Below are 19,009 nucleotides of genomic sequence, written 5' to 3'. Positions count from 1 at the left end.
TGCTCTTGTGTCAGCTAAATATGTTCAAACACACAGACATCTCTTTCCTGTCACGTGCCCATGCAGGATCATGGAGAGCTGCCAGCTGGAGCACATCTCTAACCTACGTGCAATAGGAATAGGTCTGTTTCTGAACCCCTGCACCCACTGTCCTCTAGCCCAATGAAGACTTTCAGGGTCATCTTTGCGCACCTAAAATGGACTAGAGAGTAGGCTCTGCTCCCTGGACTTTGCTGAGGAAAACTAGTCCTTCTTATCACCACAATTACAATCATTTTGCTCCACTGGCCAGGTTCTTCAGCCAGAACTCAATTTTCATTAATATATATTGAAAACCATATTGAAACATGCATACAAATTTAATTCCACTGACGTCATTATCAATGTAAAATTAATATACATTGCAGCATATGTGGTCCTGTCCTAACTCTCAGTCCTACATTCAGATAATGATGTGGCTAAGCAGTGTCTCAGTCCTTGTCCTCAATAGCTCTTCCTCCTTAGTCAACAACGTGTATGTCACCCACAGAGCCTCTTCTGGACCCCATGGGCTATATACTTCATGCCAATCTACAATTAAATGACTATATGTATCATAGTGGAAACTAGCTTATTTGTAATTGTTCAGTATTCTGACTCATTGTTTACAGGCTGAATAGAATGCTTCTATAGATCTAGCATTCCAAACTCTTATTCATCACTGAATGCACACCATTGAAATCTTGAACATATTGGTGCAATGGTTTTTCAAATATGCAAAATAGTCCTCCTTCAAGCCTCTCTGGGAGAAGCCACAAGGATTTTATAAATGCAGACTCTACTAATGGGAAAAGGAAGAAAATTCTAAGTTTTTCTGATGCTACCCAGTGAATTTCATCTAATACCCAAAGGTCATTTAGATTAGAAAAGGATTTCTGGCAGGATCATTGGTGGAATTAAAAGTTAAAGTTTTTCTTACTCCTGGTTCCCTGGCATTTTGTTATTAACTAACTTTACATAGACCTTGCTTTACCATTTGAAATATAATTGATTGTACCACTCGAAAATGGACAAGAGTTGCAAAGATCAGAAAGGCGGAAATGCTGATCTTCGTAAGACTGAGAAAAAACATCAAGTCAATGGCAGCATTAGAAGGAAATGTTGATAAAAGGATTTAAACCCATCAAGTGGGGTGCTAACAGTGGAAAACGGGGTAAGGAGCAGGCAATAACCAATTGCTACTATGAGCAAGTACTCTTTTTGAACTTGTAAAATGTTCAAGAAGTATAAAAACACAAGGGTCTCCATGAAATGTTTTTGTTTCAAATACATGACATTCGTCAAGATTACATTAATTGAAGGATTAAGTAACAGATTTAAGTAACACATGTAATAGTACTTTTACTCTAATTCAGTATTATTTTCATAAGGGTATTAGATATTATACTAAATATATAACCTTCGAGACTATTAAATTAAGCAACTGGAAAGGAAGGATAAATATGGTTAGGAAGTAAAACTATTCATCAACTATTTGAAGGACATAGTTGATATTTGAATCTAGCTTTTTTTAATTTAACTATTGTTAAGACACACATTTGATTTCCCTGTGACTGAAAGCCAGTTGTGAAACTAAGAAACCCTTAACTGCAGTCAGATTCTGGATTTCTTCCAATTGCCAGCCTCATGGTTCTGGAAAATATACATTGGTTCAACATCAACTCTTTCTCGCATGTGATTCTCAGCTAATGGTCAGTTAAAAGTTGTTCAGTATTTTAAAGATGTTGAACAATTTGTTCTACATGAGAACTAAAGGCATGCTAAATGACCACATTTTAAAAAGCAGACTCAGACAGTGAAACTCCTCAGGTAAGGCCAAGCCATGGGATTCCCGTCCTTCCCCAACATGGGTCAGAAAGGAAAACTTCCTCCCACAGGAACCCACAGGCCAACCAGCCTTCAGGTTGCCTTCATGAAGGCAGGTGAAGAATCCTAACAGGTTCACATGTATTGTGTTATTTAATTTACACGCATCCCTCTAAGGAAGCCTTTATAATTTGCTCCAGGTTTAGAGCTGAGAAATAGAGCCTCCGATAATTAAAGTGCACAAAGCATGAAGCCGGAAAAAATAGATAAGCAAGAGGTCTCCAAGTGAAAATTTTGAGTACTTTCCACTATGCTATTTAGAATTTACCTCCATACCCTCCAGGCCCTAACAGAAATAATCTAAAATTGGTACAACTTTGGGGAGGTGGTCTAGGAGATCACTCCTTAGGAGGAAGCTGAAAGAGTTCATCTTAAACAGGTAAAAAAAGAAAGAGAAAGAAGAAAGGAAAGGAAAGGAAAGGAAAGGAAAGGAAAGGAAAGGAAAGGAAAGGAAAGGAAAGGAAAGGAAAGGAAAGGAAAGGAAAGGAAAGGAAAGGAAAGGAAAGGAAAGGAAGAAAAGAAAAGAAAAGAAAAGAAGAAAGGAAGGAAGATTATATGCTATTGAGTCATTTTGTGAGTCACAGAGCCAGACACGCCTTACAATAAACAGCTAGGTTTCACTTCCATTTTTTTTCTTAGTTTCTCGCACATTAAACTGATTTATCACAGGTATAGATAGCAACAAACCTATTTTAAGTTTTCTATCTATGAGCAATCAATATTCATTGGAAGTTTGGGGATTTCTTGGTATCTTTTATAGTATCTTGCAGGATGAGCAATGTGTTTCTCCTGGCTTCCCTAAACAGAGGACAACAGGTTTTAAACATAAGACTCCAACTTCTGCAAGCAGAGACCCGAAGTGAAAACACGGATAACAGAAAACATGTAAGAAGCAAGTTTACCTTCTCACGTGCCCTAGATAGACTTCTAAGAGCTCACTGATGGAGAATTCCTCATTCGTCAGAGAAAATAATTAAATCATTAGGGAAAGAGTGAAGGAATCATTTCAAAGTAATACATCACATCTGTGGGATATCTTCTGAAGGAAGCTATGGAAACTGAATTTAGACACACATGTACAATGAGAATCATTCATGCCAGGCATCAGGGTAGACACCACCAGGCACACAAAAAGGATTAAGATCCAGCTTTTGTCCTGGGGAAACATTTTATGGAGAAAAAAAAAAAAAACTTCAACTATCATCACCATTATAGTAAAACTTGGTGAGTGTCATTGTGAACTTTTAATAGTATTGGGAAGGTACAATAGTTAAAAAGAGAGAGAGAGAGAGAGAGAGAGAGACCAACAGATACTGGAAAAAATATTCCCAATTGAAACGTGTTCACAGGGCCAAATACAATACACCATACCAAGAAGAAAGGACAAAGACAGCAAATGTGAAGGTACCAAGTTGAAAGGTCAGGGTGTCATCAGTCATTAATAGATTCAGTGGCATGAAGAGAAGTGGAGGGGATAAAGGTGATGAGCAAAATGAAGACTGTTCATTCCGGTGAAGTCATTATCTAAATTCCAGGACTAGTCTTCAGTGGGTCTTCGCGGCCCTAAAGATATATATCAGGCTCGTGGATCTCATTAAAAATTTGAAATTCATGAGAATTAAGTTCATTGAAAGATTTAAAAATGCAGACTTCAAGCAAACCATGTTTGCTCTGAAATCTGTGCAAAGTTAACAGAGTTATCATCAGACATCTTATCCCAAAAGGTCAGAGGTGGGACCTGAGAGCCTGCATACAACCAGCTCATAGGGTCAGGTTCACACTGGATGACTGCAAGACTCACCGAGAAAAACTTCAGCTTCAAGGTGGGAGGCAGCAGCCCCAGAGCTGCCGTGGCTTGTGTGGACTGGCTAAAGGAATCCAGCAAACAGGACAGTGCCCAGGGCTAGTGGAAAATAGATTCCCGTATCATTATGGGCTGTAGGAACAAGTTCAAAGTCTTTGGAGATTATAGCTTATTTTAAGTCAGAGGTGGGAAAACTTATCAACCAGGTTTCCCATAGTAATTCTCAAGTTTCAATACAAAAGAATCACCCAGAAGATGCGTTTTAAAAGGAAAATGCCAGATTCTTCACTTTCAGAGTTCCTAATTCAGTTTGGCTGGGTAAGGCCAAGGATTCTGCTTTTTTTACAGTTAAAGTCATATTTTCCCAAGACACTGGGAAACTACCCCAATGGGATCTTTATAAGTATTCAATAAAATTGATGGACTTACCAACTTTTTGTTAGATGTCTTGTCTAATTTATAGCAATTCCATCCTGATTTATTTTAGGCCCTGAGTAGCTTTTGACATTTAAAATTCATAAATAGAGGTTCCTGGGTGGCTCAGTCAGTTACGCATCTACTCTCAGCTCAGGTCCGGATCCCGGAGTCCTGGGATTGAGCCCCGCTTCCTCGGGCTCCCTGTTCAGTCTGTTCCCTCTCTCTCTCTGCCCTTCCCCTCCTCCTGTGTTCTTTCTCTTTTTGTTCTTTCTCCCAAATAAATAAAATATTTTTAAAAAATTAAAATTCATAAATAAAAGAATATAATAGACTAATTACCTTTTACCTTCATACAATGATCACAGTCCTGTAAGATTTTCAGGTAATTAGTATGGAAAGCCTATTTTCAGTTATCACAGTTACTTCTCAGTGAATCATGATCTCTAGCCAATTAGAGATTTGTTTTATTTAGGTAGATGAATGTCAATTAAGCAACACAAGCTATTTTTTAGAATAATTCTCTATTAGAAAACATTAAATAAAAAATTCAATGCACATTTCAACTGCAAATTAAATACAAATTCAACTGTATGTAAGTTTCCTGCATAATTACCTTACTCTCTGCTCTACTAGGAAAAGATTTTAAAGGGTAGATCTCCCATTAGCAAATCCTGAGTCTACCATTATGGTGCTAAATCAGAAGCCAGGTTCAAAGTATACTTTACTGAAAATGTATGGTTGATCAACTCTACAAATTACATAAGCTATATATACATAGCAAATGTGGGTATATTTGGCCAGGCATGATGGCAGCTGGGCAATGGAGAACAGGCTGCCTTCTCTAACCACTGGGCTCCAAATATCTCATACGTGAGTTTCGCTGACAACTGGGACCCCAGTAAGCACCACAAAGATGGTCATCCTCTCTTTCTTGTTCATTGCTTTTCCTCAGCATCCAACATTGAGCCTGACATATGTAAGTATTTAGTAAAATATTTGTTGGATCAAACCATCCTCCCAAATAACTGAGAAACAATGAATACTGTTTGATCTCTGAGACAATGCACCTGATTAAAAGGACTTGATGCTCTTCCAGGATGGAGTTGCACACTTAAGATTAATCAAAAGACACTTGTCTGAGAATATAATAAGGCAAGGTATTAATGATCATGGGGATTTATCTCTTGGTATGATGCTTTGAAAAAACAGGAATTTTATTTGTACTAGATTTCACTAGAAAGTTTTTGATCAATTATGATATTTAATATATAAATATCATCAATTATGATATTTAACTATAAATTAAACTTTAAAAAGTTTATTTTTTAACTTTACTTATAAATACAATATTCATGAATGCCCTATCTTTTCTCGCATTTACTTTCCAAATAATATGTTTTAGATTTAATTACTTTAAAATGGTTCTTATAGTGTAAGAAGAATGTGATAGCAGTAACTTTTGTAATTAACCTTTCTAGGGGAGCTTCCAGTATCTTTTGTATGTCACAGGGGTTTATTTGTAGGAGTCTATGCAAAACAGTTTTAATCATTTGTAAGACTTGATAAAATAAAATCATCTATATCATTATTAAGTGTTCCAGAAGCAAACATGTGTTATCACATAAAAAACAAAAACAAAATAAAAAACAACAACATACAAACATTTAGGAAGTAGATTTAAAAATAAGAAAAGCAAATTCAAAGTTAATTTAGAATTATAATATGGAATATCCAACATTTTCATAAATGTGCTTTTCAAGGTCTACAAAAATAATGTAACATCCCTACTTAACTTGCCCATTGTTCTAAACTTATTCTCTCTCCTAATATTTCTTGAGGATAAAACAACTTCCCTGTTTTGATTCATAACCTAGGACTATACAGAGTTCTTCAATGGCCTTTTCTATAGTTGGGAAAAGATGTCAGTTGGCCAAGGCCTCGTATCCTAAAAATTAGAAATTCCAGGCTATTCTCTCCTCCCTACAAAGTGACTTTCTCACATCCACTCCACTCCTCAGAGTATACCAGGGAAAGCAATTAATTTTCAGGGATTTTCCAGAGTAGATCCAAAAGACAAAACAAACAGAGGATACCCATAGCATAAAAGGTGACAGGCAGAAAGCTTTTTATTTTTGGTCTTGTTTCCTCTCCTTTCTTCTTCCCCATGCAGAAAATGAAATCAGTAGGTTTAGTTAATAAAGTCTGAATTTCAATTTGGATCTGCTTCAAGGATAGAAAGGAGTATACAAACTGATTGGGATCAAAATCATGAGGAAATTGTCAAGATTTTTATAAGGGAACCGATTCACCAGGACTTTGTTCCATCCTTCCATGGCCTTAATAACTTAGGCCAATATGTGATTTAATCTAAAAATATTGATTGAGGTACATTTTCTCTTGATTAAAAGAAAAAAAGCAAGAATTGGCTTAATGAGCCACTATATCAACATTAATTGATGCTTTGTTTTGAATATTTTAAACTAGAAAATGAGAAGTGACAATTCAAAAGCATTGCTAGTAAATATATATACTTATATATTAAAATATATAAGTATGATATATATAAACATAGAGTAAATGTATACATATCAAATACATATAGAATATACATAATCAGTATGTATAGACAAATTAACCAAGTAACCAAATAAATCCAATGTGAATTTTTGTAGGGAAAACACACACACACACACACACACACACCACACACACAGAGAATTCAGTAACTGTTCCAATGTTCTTTTGAAAAAATAATAAATTAAATAAATAAATAAAACACCTCTTTTCTCTTTGAATCTTTTAGAAGAGATAATGAGGTAGTATGAGTCACTAAAGGTTTTTGGGTTTTATTCTTCAGTCAAATCTTTTAGGACTCTTATCTAAAAAGACATGTAATGAAAAGGATACCAGACTTCCATTTCTCTAGTACAATTAGCTTATTATGTTACTGGAGATTATTACATATGGTTTCACTGGGAGTTCAAAAAAACAGTAAGCTGGCAGAGTGTATTATGATGCCCATTTGGGACATACAGTAAGTGAAGATAACAGAGTGCCAGCTTGTTGGAACCAAGTCTCAGATTACTATCATTTAGACTTTAGCCTTTCGAAGAAATGTATTAACAACTTGTGATAGTCACAACATTGGCTTGGGCCCTCTTTAAGAAGAAAAGAAATAAACAATCTTGACCTCCAGTAAACAGTAACTTCAAATTCACTTTATTCCTCTTTTATCAATATGCCCTTAACCCCCATCAGAAGTGAAGTATCAATAGCCACTCATGTCAAGAGTCCTAAGAACTTTATTAAAACTTAAGCTATCCATTCTTTAATAAAGTAGTAATACTTCAATTTCATTTAGAAATAACCATTTTAAGTCAAAAGCAGTTAAATACCACAAAAAATAAAAATAGAATTCTTCAGTTCAAATTCCTAAGATTACAATTTGCATTAATCACTATGTTTATCAATTCTATCTTCTAACAGAAACTCAAATATTCAGTGTTGTAAAGTAATTCATTCATAGGGTAATCGATGGATTAGTATGAAGTCACAATTATACTAATCTGATGATGTCAGTTACTTTGGTTTTCTCTTTGAGAGGAGTGAAATTGAAATCTTTAGTCATATAAAGATTATTGAACAGTATTTTGTATGAAAATATTTACTCTTACATATACCTTATTAGAATTGGTCACACAATACTGATAGTCTTTCCTTAGAAATTAAAGATTGGCACATCCCATCTTACCCAATGACACTCATCCTATTCCTTCTGTCCCCAGTAAACTTTCATGCAGGAAACAATCATTACCAAATATAAAAAAGAAATTAAAAATAGAATTCTTATACATTTTTTACATGAAGACCATACTGGGGGAAATATTCATTGAGTTGATTATGGAGATTGAATCCTAAAAGATGTGAACCATATAATTAAGTGTCCTATCAAAAAGACTAGCAGCCAGCAATTTGCCACAGGATATTCACATTCAATTCAAAGACTAGAGTTAGTAAATCACTAAGCAGTATCATTTGGAAAATTTAAATTGTCCTATGGTTCAATTTAATGTATGAGGAAATAGCCCTGCATGACATTTCATTCCTATAAACAATATCATTTAGGAATCCCTGTAATTTCCTTCACAAATTCTACAAATGGAACTACAGTCTGTTAAAAAGCCCCTTGAATAAACATGTAAAATTCTAGCTTTTGACAAATTATAGCATGTTTCTTCTTAGAGATCTATGTTGGGTTTCCTAATTTAATCATGATCAAAAGATTCCCGGTGAATAAACTTATTTTTAAGAGTAAGATACTGTTCTGAAAGTAAATTAACTATTTCCTTTGTAATGCTCATTAATTATAGTTCATTGCCTATTCCTATTTTCTTCAAACAGGGAAATGCAGTCCATCTGTGTTCACAGACAGCATAGAATTCTTTTCCACATTCCCAAAGACTTAACATACTGCGGTGAAAACAAAATACTATAGCAATTGAATTGAACAGAGGTTAAGTTGTGTCTTGAAAAAATACAACTATAAAAATACAACCTAAAAATATGGTTAGTAGTCCATATGACATCCCAGGAGGGGGTGGGAGGAAGCTGTGCATTTGTTCATGTAATATCACAAAAGTACCCCATCACCTATGAAAGTGAGACAATATCTGAGTTATCAGATATCTAAAGAGACAATTCCTTTCCTTATGTGTGGATGGCCACTGTGTTCCAAAGAACAGAGACTTTGTCAATTACATTCTTTTATTTATAATAAATGGCCTGCTTATTAGGCACTGCCAAGGAGCTCTAAGTTCCAAAGAAGTCAAGACTTGGTTCTCTTCATCTGAAACTTCTAGTCTAAATGTCTGTCTTGGAATTTTACTTTTATCTTAATAATTACTGCAGTAATGCACGATTCACAAATTCCTCAAAGTCAGTGAAATGAGAGTGGATTCTTGATTCTATTAATAAGAAAATTAAGTAGTTGCCTTGCTCCTGTAGGCAAGTAGATAGGTCATCCATGTTATTCAAGTTGAGAAAGCAAAAAGATATTATTCCAAAAGTCATTATCATCTAACATTCCAGATGGCATTCAGGCATCCCGTAACTTGCCTACTCTACCCAATGGGTAGTGGTTGCCCAGAGAACTGTGTTAAGACTTTGGGGCTGCATCTAAACTCAGCCTCAATGACTGCTCTAGATGCTTAGCAATTTTGTTCACTGAGGTGAGAAGCAACTGGGAAGGGGGAGAGGTCAGGTCCATGAAACGTCCATTTCAAATGATATTGATTGCTTGTATCAATTAAACTCACTGAAAAGCACAAAATCTTCATTTCCATATTTAATTCTGAGTTTTAGAAGTTGGTGCCACTAAAACAAGCACTTTTCCAGAAGTTTTCCACCTGCAATCCCTGAGATACAAGGATGGTTCAACATACGCAAATCAATAAATGTGACATATGGTATTAAGGATGATAAAAATCATGACTATCTCCATAAAGAAGAAAAAGCATTTGATTAAATATACAGTCTTTTTTATGGTTAAAATCCCCAATTCTATATTGGGCATACCAAGACTGCACTTAAACATAATTAAGGCTATATATAACCAGTATATATAACCACAGGTAACTTTATATTCAAATCTAAAAATTCAGAACTTTTCCTTTAAGATCAGGGAAATGACAAGAGTGCCCACTCTTACTTTTTCAAAATAGTACTGGAAGTCCTAGATAGAGCAATTAGGTAAGACAAACAAAAGTCATCCAATTTGAAAAAGAAAAACTGTCACTCTTTTCATATCATCATCTTATCACTATCATCATTTTATATATAGGAAATCCTTAGAACTCAACCAAAAATACTCTTGGAAGTAATAAATTCAGTAGAATTATGAGATATAAAATCCACATACAGATATCAGGTATTTTTCTACACACTAACAAAACATCTGTAAAATAAATAAAATGATCCTATTTGCAATAGCATCGAAAACATTAACGTATTTAGGAATAAATGTAACTAAGAAAGTATAAAATCTGTACAATAAAAACTATAAGACTATGATAGAAACTAAAGATACATAAATCCAAGGATAGCTTTTGATCATAGATAAGAATGAATATTCTTAAAATGTCAATATTATCCAAAACCATCCATAGAATAAATGCAATCCCTGGGACACCTGGGTAGCTCAGTGGTTGAGCATCTGCCTTCAGCTCAGGGCGTGATCCTGGAGTCCCGGGATTGAGTCCCACATCGGGCTCTCTGCATGGAGTCCTTCTTCTCCCTCTGCCTGTCTCAGCTCTCTGTCTCTGTGTCTCTCATGAATAAATAAATAAAATCTTTAAAAACAATATTTTAAAAAAGGATTAAATGTAATCTCTATTAGAACTCCAATGGCATTTTTCACCAAAATAGAATAATCCTAGAATATGTATGGAACCGTAAAGGACTCTGAGCAGTCAAAGCTATTTTAAGAAAAATAAAGTCAGAGGCAGCACACTTCATTATTTCAAGCTATACTATGAAGTTACGGTAATCAAAACAATATGTTGGCATAAAATTAGACACATAAACCAATGGAAAAGAATTGAGAGCCCAGCAATAAACTCCCACATATATGGTCAACTCTGATTTAACAGGGGAGCCAAGAATAGTCATTGGGAAAAATACCATCTCTTCAACAAATGGTGTTATGAAAACTGGATGACCACATGCAGAAAATTAAAACTGAACCCCTATCTTACACCACTGACAAAAATAAACTTTAAGGGGATTAAAGACTTAAATCTAAGACCTGATACCCTAACATTCCTAGAAGAGAACAGAAAAAAACTCCTTGACATTGGAAGGGAGAATGATGTTTTTTTACTAGGATACCAAAAGCACAACAAAAGTTAAAATCAAGTAGGAGGACAAACTAAAAAGCTTCTGCACAAAATGGAAACCTACAAAATAAAGCAACCTTCCAAACAGTAGAAAATAGTTGCCATTTGTGTATCTGATCTTGAAGTTAAACAAATCATGCAACTCATTAACAATGATAACAATCTGGAAGAAAAAAAAAAACAGGCAAGAACCTGAATACACATTTTTCTAAAGAAGACACACCAATGTCCAACAGATATTTGGACAGATGCTCAATATCATTTGCCATCAGGGAAATCCAAATCCAAACCCCACTGAGCTATCACCACACACCTGTTAGAAAAGCTGGCATCAAGAACATAAGAAATAATAAGTGCTAGTGAGAAATGTGGATTTAAGTGAACTCTCATACACTGATAATGGAAATGCAAACTGGTTCAGCCATTATGGAAAACAGTAGTGAGGTTCCTCAAAACTAAGAATAGAATTGCCATATGATCCAACAATCCCAATTCCAGATATATATCCAAAGGAAAGGAAATAATTTTCTTGAATAAATACATGCACTTCCATGTTTATGGCAGCATTTTTCGAAATACCCAAAATGTCAAAACACTTTAAATGTCCACTGATGAATGAATGAATGAAGTTATTGTATATAGGTACAATGGAATATTATTCAGCCATGATAAAAAAGGAAATCCTGCCATTTCCAACAACATGGATGGACCTTGTGAACATGTCAAATGCTCTATGTAATCACTTATATATGAAATCTAAAAAGCCAAACTATAATCAATATTCTGTTGTCTGATTTACAAAGGGCTAGAGAGTGAGGAAACCATGGAGAGGTTGTATAAGAATACTAACCTGCACGGTGCCTGGGTGGCTAGGTCGGGTAAGCCTCTCTGACTCTTCGTTTAGGCTCAGGTCATGATCTCAGACTCATGAGATCAAGCCCCCAGTCAGGCTCTGTGCAGAGACTGCTTGGGTTTTTCTCTCCCTCTCACTCTGCCTTTCCCACCCTCCTCTACCCAGTTCTCTAATAAATAAATGTGCCTTAAAAAAAAAATACTAACTTGCTACCAGTGGATACCAAAGTTCTGGAGATCTGATGAACAGCATAGTGATCATAGACAGCAAAAAATTATCAACTTCAAAATTGCTATCAGACTAGATCTTAATTATTCCCACTACAAAAAAAAAATGATAATTATGTGACGTGATAGAGGTGTTAGTGCTTTGTAATTATATTGTAATTTTAAAATGTTGTATATCCTAAGATCAACATGTTGTATATCCTAAACTTATAAAAATAACTGAAGTTTTTATCAATTTTATTTCTATTGAAAAAGCAAATTGTGATTTGGTAACAGTTACCTACACTAACCTGATTATCAGACACGAGTAGAAAAGAAATGAACTGGCTCATAAATATCAAAGTTCCAAATCATATTGAAATCTCTTCCATTCCCATTTTTTCATTGCTATAAATCTTAACCTTGGTCCAGCACACATCCTAGCATGATTTAAGATCCTAGCTCACAAAAAAAAAAAGATCTTAGCTCACTCATATTAATAACTACACTCCTGTCTTGAATTTCATATTCGTGATGCAAGGTATTTGCCTTATAATAACTACATATGGGTAAACATGTAATGCCAAAGCACCTCTTATATTAAAGAATATCTTTTATTTAGTAACATTTGTCTCATATAAAACTGCAATCCTAAAAAGTGGCTAAGCCATTTTATTTCTAATGATTCTCCTTCATGCTATTTATTTCTTGGCAGATTTGTCATCTGAATTAATGCTCCTGAAGTTAAGGTCAGGACTAATTTTCTCTTCAAAAGATGTAGATGCTGTCCTTTATTTTACTCTGTAAGAAGAACTTAATGCCAGTATCGGTAACACCTCATCACCCTTTAGGATGTGAGGGTGGGACTGGGGGGGGGGGCGGCGTGGGAAGGCTACTTTTAGCATATTTTTTAGAAGTTTTATGCTAGAAGTACTGAGGTGGCTCAGTTGGTTGAATTTCCAACTCTTTTTTTTTTTTTAACTTCCAACTCTTAATTTTGGCTTAGGTCATGATCTTAGGGGAGCTACTGGCTCTGTGCTCAATGGGGAGTCTGTTAGAGATTCTCTCTCTCCCTCTCCCCATCCCCTCTTAAAATCAATTTAAAAAAGAAGTTTACATGCTAAATTTAAAACCAAAGGCTAAAAAAAATAAAATAAAAATAAATACATAAAAAACAAATAAATCCTAAGCCAGAGACACTGTTTCATCAGGAAGAGAAATCAAGAAGTAGTCTTTAGTCAGTAGTCCTCACTGCACAGAACGTCCTCCTTCTAGATCCCCTTTCCTCTTTCCTTCAACTACTTGCTTATTATTCCTAAGTTTTGCTTATGCCTTCTACTTGGTTCCCTACTGGTACTTCAAAGAGCAGAACTGGCTATTTTGTGACAACTTCCCAATCATGGAGTTATCCTATTTAGAATTTCTAGCTCGACTCTAATTCATCACTTGTGTCTATGAATCAGCAGTGAATGCCTGTAATGAGGGGGCTTTTCATTCTTTTTGAAAGTACAGTGTGATTTCTAGGGTCCTAAAAATATCTCAGGATTCAAAAGAATCCAAAATTGCCCCACCTCACCTGCTAAGCAGTCATACTATCCCTTAAAGGTAGCAGGTTACATTTCTCACTTTACATCTTTGTGGGAAAAAAAGATGTAGAAGAAAACCTGTGATGCGAACCAGGAAGGGGACCTATGGTCCACAGAGCACGGAGAGGAAGCAGTTGTTCGGCTCTACAACTTGCGTGTTTACAGAGAGATGATGGAAATAGAATGTCAGCAATGGCATTGTAAGAGACTGAAGTACATGCCCTAAATTCCAGGTGGTGGTGGTAGTGAAGGCTCCAGGTGGGATCTGAGGAGCAGGTAAGAGCAGCAGCAAACTGCAACATAGGCTGCCTCTAGAGGAGGTTTAAAAACAAGAACATTCCCATTCTAGAAGTCGGCCAGATGAAGGGAAACTATGAAAAGATTGCACATACTTTCTGCATAAGGAATACCATTGAAGAGATGCTCAGACATGAATTTTATAATATTCTCTTCACAGCCTTTCCTTTAACACAGTTTAATTAAGAACTCCTTACTACATGGAAACTTCCATTCACCGTGGGAAATTTAACTGCCAGCGTCACAAAGAATCTTAATTCACCCTCTGATAAGTTTGCCTCAGAGCCTAATTTTAAATCACAGCCATCAGCCACTTTCATGTGCCAAAGATATAAAACCATAGATTTATAGTAAAAACTACATTTGACTATAGTATGGGTGGTTTTAGAAATGGCTTTTTTATTTTTTTGTATTTTTTTGTATTTTTTGTACATTTTTTTATTGGAGTTCAATTTGCCAACATATAGCATAACACCCAGTGCTCATCCTGTCAAGTGCCCCCCCTCAGTGCCTGTCACACAGTCACCCCAAACCCCTGCCCACCTCCCTTTCCACTACCCCTTGTTCATTTCCCACAGTTAGGAGTCTCTAATGTTCTGTCTCCCTCTCTGATTTTTCCCACTCATTTTCTTTCCTTTCCCCTTTATACCCTTTCACTATTTTTTATATTCCCCAAATGAATGAGACCATGTTTATCCTTCTCCGATTGACTTACTTCACTCAGCATAAGACCCTCCAGTTCCATCCACGTTGAAGCAAATGGTGGGTATTTGTCGTTTCTAATAGCTGAGTAATATTCCATTGTATACATAAACCACATCTTCTTTATCCATTCATCTTTCGATGGACACCGAGGCTCCTTCCACAGTTTGGCTACTGTGGACATTGCTGCTATAAACATCGGGGTGCAGGTGTTCTGCCATTTCACTGCATCTTATCTTTGGAGTAAATCCCCAGCAGTGCAATTGCTTACTCGTGCTGGGTCGTAGGGCAGGTCTATTTTTAACTCTTTGAGGAACCTCCACACAGTTTTCCAGAGTGGCTGCACCAGTTCACATTCCCACCAACAGTGTAAGAGGGTTCCCTTTTCTCCGCATCCTCTCCAACATTTGTTGTTTCCTGCCTTGTTAATTTGCCCCATTCTCACTGGTGTGAGGTGGTATTTCATTGTGGTTTTGATTTGTATTTCCCTGATGGCAAGCGATGCAGAGCATTTTCTCATGTGCTTGTTGGCCATGTCTAAGTCTTCCTCTGTGAGATTTCTCTTCATGTCTTTTACCCATTTCATGATTGGGTTGTTTGTTTCTTGGGTGTTGAGTTTAATAAGTTCTTTATAGATCTTGAATACTAGCCCTTTATCTGATATGTCATTTGCAAATATCTTCTCCCATTCTGTAGGATGTCTTTTAGTTTTTTTGACTGTTTCTTTTGCTGTGCAGAAGCTTTTTATCCTGATTAAGTCCCAATAGTTCATTTTTGCTTTTGTTTCCCTTGCCTTCATAGATGTATCTTGTAAGAAGTTGCTGTGGCCAAGTTCAAAAAGGGTGTTGCCTGTGTTCTCCTCTAGAATTTTGATGGATTCTTGTCTCACATTTATTTTTTTTATTTTTTAAAGATTTTATTTATTTATTCATGAGAGATACAGAGAGAGAGGAGAGGCAGAGACATAGGCTGAGGGAGAAGCAGGCTCCATGCAGGGAACCTGATGTGGGACTCGATCTTGGGACTCCAGGATCACTCCCTGGGCCGAAGGCAGACGCTCTACCACTGAGCCACCCAAGCATCCCTTGTCTCACATTTAGATCTTTCATCCATTTTGAGTTTATCTTTGTGTATGGTGCAAGAGAGTGGTCTAGTTTCATTCTTCTGCATGTGGCTGTCCAATTTTCCCCACACCATTTATTGAAGAGACTGTCCTTTTTCCAATGGATAGTCTTTCCTGCTTTGTCAAATATTCGTTGACCATAGAGTTGAGGGCCCTTTCTGGGTTCTCTATTCTGTTCCACTGATCTATGTGTCTGTTTTTGTGCCAGTACCACACTGTCTTGATGATCACAGCTTTGTAGTACAACCTGAAACCTGGCATTGTGATCCCCCCAGCTCTGGTTTCTTTTTCAATATTCCCCTGGCTATTCAGGGTCTTTTCTGATTCCACACAAATCTTAAGATGATTTGTTCCAACTTTCTGGAGAAAGTCCATGGTATTTTGATAGAAATTGCATTGAACATGTAAATTGCCCTGGGTAGCATAGACATTTTCACAATATTAATTCTTCAAATCCATGAGCATGGAATATTTTTCCATCTCTTTTTGTCTTCCTCAATTTCTTTCAGATGTGTTCTGTAGTTTTTAGGGTATAGATCCTTTACCTCTTTGGTTAAGTTTATTCCTAGGTATCTTATGCTTTTGGGTGCAATTGTAAATGGGATTGACTACTTAATTTCTCTTTCTTCAGTCTCATTTTAGTGTACAGAATTCCCACTGATTTCTATGCACTGATTTTGCATACTGCCACATTGCTGATTTGCTGTATGAGTTCTAGCAATCTTAGGTGGAGTCTTTTGGGTTTTCTATGAACAGTATCATGTCATCTGCGAAGAGGGAGAGTTTGACTTCTTTGCCAATTTGAATGTAGAAATGGCTTTTTTATTTATTTTTTTTTTCCTTTTTTTTTTTTTTTTTTTTTTTCTTTTTTTTTTTTTTTTTAATTTTTTTTTTTTATTGGTGTTCAATTTACTAACATACAGAATAACACCCAGTGCCCGTCACCCATTCACTCCCACCCCCCGCCCTCCTCCCCTTCCACCACCCCTAGTTCGTTTCCCAGAGTTAGCAGTCTTTACGTTCTGTCTCCCTTTCTGATACCTCCCACCCATTTCTTCTCCCTTCCCTTATTTTCCCTTTCACTATTATTTATATTCCCCAAATGAATGAGAACATATAATGTTTGTCCTTCTCCGACTGACTTACTTCACTCAGCATAATACCCTCCAGTTCCATCCACGTTGAAGCAAATGGTGGGTATTTGTCATTTCTAATAGCTGAGTAATATTCCATTGTATACATAAACCACATCTTCTTTATCCATTCATCTTTCGTTGGACACCGAGGCTCCTTCCACAGTTTGGCTATAGTGGCCATTGCTGCTAGAAACATCGGGGTGCAGGTGTCCCGGCGTTTCATTGCATTTGTATCTTTGGGGTAAATCCCCAACAGTGCAATTGCTGGGTCGTAGGGCAGGTATATTTTTAACTGTTTGAGGAACCTCCACACAGTTTTCCAGAGTGGCTGCACCAGTTCACATTCCCACCAACAGTGTAAGAGGGTTCCCTTTTCTCCGCATCCTCTCCAACATTTGTTGTTTCCTGCCTTGTTAATTTTCCCCATTCTCACTGGTGTGAGGTGGTATCTCATTGTAGTTTTGATTTGTATTTCCCTGATGGCAAGTGATGCAGAGCATTTTCTCATATGCATGTTGGCCATGTCTATGTCTTCCTCTGTGAGATTTCTGTTCATGTCTTTTGCCCATTTCATGATTGGATTGTTTGTTTCTTTGGTGTTGAGTTTAATAAGTTCTTTATAGATCTTGGAAACTAGCCCTTTATCTGATATGTCATTTGCAAATATCTTCTCCCATTCTGTAGGTTGTCTTTGAGTTTTGTTGACTGTATCCTTTGCTGTGCAAAAGCTTCTTATCTTGATGAAGTCCCAATAGTTCATTTTTGCTTTTGTTTCTTTTGCCTTCGTGGATGTATCTTGCAAGAAGTTACTATGGCCGAGTTCAAAAAGGGTGTTGCCTGTGTTCTTCTCTAGGATTTTGATGGAATCTTGTCTCACATTTAGATCTTTCATCCATTTTGAGTTTATCTTTGTGTATGGTGAAAGAGAGTGGTCTAGTTTCATTCTTCTGCATGTGGATGTCCAATTTTCCCCGCACCATTTATTGAAGAGACTGTCCTTTTTCCAATGGATAGTCTTTCCTGCTTTGTCAAATATTCGTTGACCATAGAGTTGAGGGCCCTTTCTGGGTTCTCTATTCTGTTCCATTGATCTATGTGTCTGTTTTTGTGCCAGTACCACACTGTCTTGATGATCACAGCTTTGTAGTACAACCTGAAACCTGGCATTGTGATCCCCCCAGCTCTGGTTTCTTTTTCAATATTCCCCTGGCTATTCAGGGTCTTTTCTGATTCCACACAAATCTTAAGATGATTTGTTCCAACTTTCTGGAGAAAGTCCATGGTATTTTGATAGGAATTGCATTGAACATGTAAATTGCCCTGGGTAGCATAGACATTTTCACAATATTAATTCTTCAAATCCATGAGCATGGAATATTTTTCCATCTCTTTTTGTCTTCCTCAATTTCTTTCAGATGTGTTCTGTAGTTTTTAGGGTATAGATCCTTTACCTCTTTGGTTAAGTTTATTCCTAGGTATCTTATGCTTTTGGGTGCAATTGTAAATGGGATTGACTCCTTAATTTCTCTTTCTTCAGTCTCATTTTAGTGTACAGAATTCCCACTGATTTCTATGCACTGATTTTGCATACTGCCACATTGCTGATTTGCTGTATGAATTCTAGCAATCTTAGGTGGAGTCTTGGGTTTTCTATGAACAGTATCATGTCATCTGCGAAGAGGGAGAGTTTGACTTCTTTGCCAATTTGAATGTAGAAATGGCTTTTTAAAATATTAAACTTCACCTTTGTTCTCTCCTTTAGAAAAGTTTTTTGTTGGCATGTGCGCATAAGAGCAACATTTGCCCAATAAATAGAACAATTTAAGACTTATCGGAAATGGATTACAGTTCATGTAGGCTATATAATTTATGGATCCGAACATAGGTCTCCTGTTTCCTCAATGATCTTTAATTTTTACTATGAATTAAGTTTTAAACTGTTAATGACACAATAATGAGGATCAAATATTAAATAATGTTAAATGTCTCATTCTTGGGGACACATAGGTGTAGAAAATATCTCAGATCCATTTAATTTGATTCATATTTTTGAAGTTTATTGATGCAGATTTTTTAATACTACTCTA

The sequence above is a fragment of the Canis lupus genome, chromosome 14, assembly GCF_003254725.2.
Source record: "Canis lupus dingo isolate Sandy chromosome 14, ASM325472v2, whole genome shotgun sequence".
NCBI classification, from domain to species: Eukaryota; Metazoa; Chordata; class Mammalia; order Carnivora; family Canidae; genus Canis; species Canis lupus.
The sequence above is the reverse complement of the archived record's forward strand: the minus strand, read 5'-3'. Positions refer to the sequence as shown.